The sequence below is a fragment of the Elephantulus edwardii genome, unplaced genomic scaffold, assembly GCF_000299155.1.
Source record: "Elephantulus edwardii isolate Elephantulus edwardi_28Jun2011 unplaced genomic scaffold, EleEdw1.0 scaffold00497, whole genome shotgun sequence".
NCBI lineage: Eukaryota > Metazoa > Chordata > Mammalia > Macroscelidea > Macroscelididae > Elephantulus > Elephantulus edwardii.
The window spans coordinates 318653-323304 of record NW_006400247.1 but is presented as its reverse complement, the minus strand read 5'-3'; the positions used below and the strand labels follow the sequence as shown (position 1 = coordinate 323304).

Genomic DNA, 4652 nt, shown 5'->3' with positions numbered 1-4652 from the left:
GATTGGTGGAAGAGTCATCAACAACCTGTGTTATGCAGATGACACAAATCTGCTTGCTGAAACTGAGAAGGACCTGAAGCGCTTGCTGCAGAAGATCAAGGACTGCAGTCTTCAATATCAAGAAAACAAAAATTCTCACCACTGGACCAATTGGCAGCATCAGTATGGATGGTGAAGGGATTGAGATAGTTAACAGTTTTAGTTTTCTTGGTTCCACAATCAACACTCTTGGTAACAGCAGACAGGAAATCAGGAGAAGAATTGCATTGGGAAAGTCAGGTGTGAGGAACCTTTCAAGAGTATTGAAGAGCAACGATTTCAGGCTGGAGAGTAAGGTGTGCCTTATTCAGGCTATAGTCTTTGCAATTAGCTGCTATGCATCAGAGAGTTGGACTGTGAATAGGGATGATAGAAAGTGAATTGAGCTGTGGTGCTGGAGAAGAGTGTTGAACATACCATGGACTGCTAGAAGAACAAACAGGTTTTTCCCAGAGAAGTTGAAGCTCAAATGCTCCTTGGAGTCAAGGATTCTGAAGCTTCATCTGATGTACTTTGGGCATGTTGCAAGGAGGGACTTGTTCTTGGAGAGGGACATCATGTTTGGGTGAGGGGAGGGATGGCATAGGAGAGGAAGATCCTCGATGAGATGGATTGATTCTGTGAGTGGAGTGGTGGGAATAAATATGTTTGAGACTGCGAGGTTGACAAAGTATAGAACGGTATTTAGGGTTCTTGTACATAGTGTCGCTATGAGTCGCAAGCGACTCGATGGCACATAACAACAACATAATTACAAAATAAATGGAAGAATTCACTGTGCATTTCTCAAAGTGAAGGGCCTCAAGAACAAACTCAAGCCTCAGTTTGCAATATTGAAAAATCATGAATGATCAGGGAAGCATCAAAATAATATGAAGGGAAACAGAGTAACTCTTACAAAAAAAATATTTGACTGGTGCCAAGGCGGAGTGCTGGAGGACATGCAGTGATTCTTCCAACAGTGTGGAGAGAGGACAGGTTTTAGCCAGGTATTCCAGTATCTATAGACAAGATGGAATCAACTTCACTTAATAAACAGGTTTTAACGTCCTTGAGGGTCACATGAAAATTTCTCTCGTTTCACAAGAACAAGTCATCTGCTATAGTAGATATATTCTCCAAGTACCAGAAAGCAGTTGAAGAAACAAATATGGAAAAGAGGAGAAATAACACTTAATATCTCCATCAGCACTGTGAAAGGGGGGCCCTGACTGTGCTAAAGGAAAAGTGGAAGAACTCAGTGTTAGGAGCCGAATTGCTCACAGAGTCCCTGCAAACCAGCAGCTCTGAGATTAGGCACAGAGTCGAGCACCTGTGTGATGAAGTGGCAAGCAGCTCCACATCTGTAGCTGAAGCAGACTGACCCCAGAGACAGAAAAGCTGCCAACACGAGATTAGTCTCATCTCCTAAAACTCTCATTCAATACCAGCATCCCCACGTTGAAGGCAGACAGGAGCTTCAAGGCCACTGCTTAGAAAGTGAAAAAATAAAGTCTCTGCGAATGCAGGCGCTAAAGCGGGAAACCAGGCAAATATAATGTTCCCCTGAACAGACTTCAGATGATGTTTAAGAAAGGTGAATCAACTCAAACTAAGATTCTTCAAACCCAGAGTTGAAGTTGAGGGGAAAGTAGAATCTTTGAAAATAGCTATTCTCTTGATGACTTGGAAATAGGCCCAGGTCAGTTGTCATAATTTGTATTCAACTGGTACAGAAGAGAAACTGAGCAGAAACCTGGAATTTCCTCGACTGACAAAAACCTCATAAAGGATCAAATGGCCAACTAAGTACCAGGCAGCTGTTTCCACGTAAAGAAGTTAAACCAACTATACAAATGACTTGTGAGCCAGTGATAGTGAAATTAAAGCTCATAAATCAGAACAAAAAGAGAATGTGCCTCCAGGTTCTGAAGTCTGCAACTGCTGTCAGGATGGAGAAAAGATTTCAGCAACTGAGAATAAATAGCCTAGCATTCCATTCATCCTCTGTTGAAGGTGACTCTGGTATCTCCCAGGTGAAGAGAGAACTTTAGCCATTTTACTATCCCAAGCAGTTAAATCTAACCTCCATCCTTTTTGAAAGTTCTCCACCCAAAACAGGAAAGAAGGTATAGACACCAGTGAGAGAGAGACCTGTGTGGAATGTCAGAATATAGTCTACCCGATGGAACGTCTCCTGGCCAATAAGTTAGTGTTTCACATCAGCGGCCCAGTTGTTCCTATTGCAACAACAAACTTAATCTGTGAAATTATTCATCTTTACATGGAAAAATCTATTGCAAGCCTCACTTTAATAAGCTGTTTAAATCTAAAGGCAGCTATGGTGAAGGTTTGGGGCATAGATCACACAGGATCTGTGGGCAACTAAAAATGAAAATGAAGAGATTTTTGAGTGACCAGCCCACCTTGCTAATTCAGATGAAACTCTTCAGAGCCCAGGAGTAAAATATGTCCCCATTACTAAAGTGTTTGTTCTGGCTGTCAAGTACTGAAACCCAGATATCCTCTTAGCAAGAGAAAGAAGACGATCCTGCTGACCACAAAGTTGAGGATTGTTTGGCCTCACTGGGACGAACTTAACAGTTCAGGAAGTGTTCTGAAGAAAGGACTCAAAACAGCCAAGGCCAAATTACCTCCTGAGGATGTTAGCAATAAGCCTGAGACTCGTGAGGATGTTGATCTAGATCTGAAGAAGCTAAGATGATATTCTTCAGGAGGAAAGAAAGTATCCACTCACTGTAGCAGCTGCCTTGCAAATCACTTCCATTAAGAGCCCCAAAACTTTATCACCTCCTGTCAGGGAAGGCTAGAGCATGCCAGATTAAAGTTTTTAGGAGGTATAGCTATAGAAAATACCAAAGCTTCAGAGAAGAATCAGAGTGGAGAAAATTCAACTTGGCCAAATCAGGAATCTGAAGAAAGAGGGGCAAGGAGGATAAGTAAGGAAGTTCTTGGTTTTGAAATGGAATATGAGAATCTTGTCGAAAATGGTCCAAAAATAGATGAAGATGATGTAACCCTTTACACACAGCAGTCACCAATAGAACCGAAGTCTCAAAATTGGTCCGTATTTCTAGATAATACATCCACCAAAGCATTCACTACACAGAATCAGAAATCCCAGGATACAGGGTTATGGGATGGAGAAGTTGTTAAAGAACTTTCTGTAGGGAAAGAGTTAAAGAGAAACTAGTACTAGGATATTGTTGTTGTTGTTGTTAACTGCTGTGGAGTCACAGGCAACTCATAGCGACCCTATGAAGGAGAGTCCTAAATGCTTGGGTGCCTTTCATCTTCTCTCCAGGTTCATAGGGTAATAATTTACAGTGGTGTTGGGCATTAAATTAGTGGTAGTTTTAGTGAGCCTTTGCCTTTTATCAAAGTGATGAACATAAACAGATATCTTAATGTGAACTATAATTTACGTGGAAGTAGCTTTAGAAAAAAAGTTCCCACTTAAAAAAAAAAATTCCATACTGAATTTTAAGCAAATCAGTTCTGAATGTTCAAGACAACATTAATTAAATCCTCCATTTCAATAGAGATGATATTCATAAAGTGCTTTAAGATTGTATAAACACAAGGAGGGAAACATTCCAAATTATGTAGTCTGTAATGCATGTCAAAGTAGATAGCTAACTTGTAATAGTTAATTCTATAAGTCTGTTGTGGTATTAGCAACATGCAGAAGGGATTAGAGACCTAAACATGACTGAATATATGTTAGTATAAAAGGCACAGTCTTTGTGCCAAGAAAACTGGAGAATAACCACTTGGCCAACTGACTGGAAGAGATCTATATTTGTTCCCATCCCAAAGAAAGGTGACCCAACAGAGTGTGGAGACTATACAAACAATCTCATTGATTTCACATGCAAGCAAGATTCTACTGAAGATTATCCAAGGACGACTGGAACAGCACATCAGCAGAGAACTGCGAAGTCCAAGCTGGGTTTAGATGGGGTCGTGGTACTAGGGATATTGTAGCTGATGTTAGATGGATCTTAGCTGAAAGCAGGCAATACCAGAGGAATGTCTATCTGTGTTTCATTGACTATGCAAAGAAAGGCATTTGACTGTGTGGATCATAACCAAATGTGGCTTACTCTGAGAAGAATGTGAATCCCAGAACACTTAATCTTTCTAATGTGAAACCTATACATGGGCCAGGAGGCAGTCGTGAGAATAGAGCACGGGAACACTGCATGGATCAAAATTGGGAAGGGCATATGCCAGGGATGCATCCTATCTCCATACCTTTTCAACCTGTACGCAGAACAGATTATCCGGGAGGCTGGGCTCTATGAGGAGAAATGTGGGTCAAGATTGGTGGATGATCTATCAATAATCTGCGTTATGCAGATGACACAACCCTGCTTGCTGAAACTGAGGAGGACCTGAAGCACCTGCTGCAGAGGGTCAAGGACTGTAGCCTCCAATATGGATTAAGACTCAATGTCAAGAAGACGAAGATTCTCACTACTGGGCCAATTGGAAGCATCAGCATGGATGGTGAAGAGATTGAGATTGTTCACAGCTTTAGTTTGCTTGGCTCCACAGTCAACACTCTTGGCACCTGTAGCCAGGAAATTAAAAGGCTCATTGCCATGGGA

At 41.4% G+C, this 4652-nt stretch overlaps 1 pseudogene; it reads left to right on the top strand.

Annotated features, from left to right (window-relative positions):
* The first annotated feature begins 201 nt into the window (after positions 1-201).
* LOC102860925 lies at positions 202-3238 on the top strand (annotated as a pseudogene).
* Positions 3239-4652: the final 1414 nt, after the last annotated feature.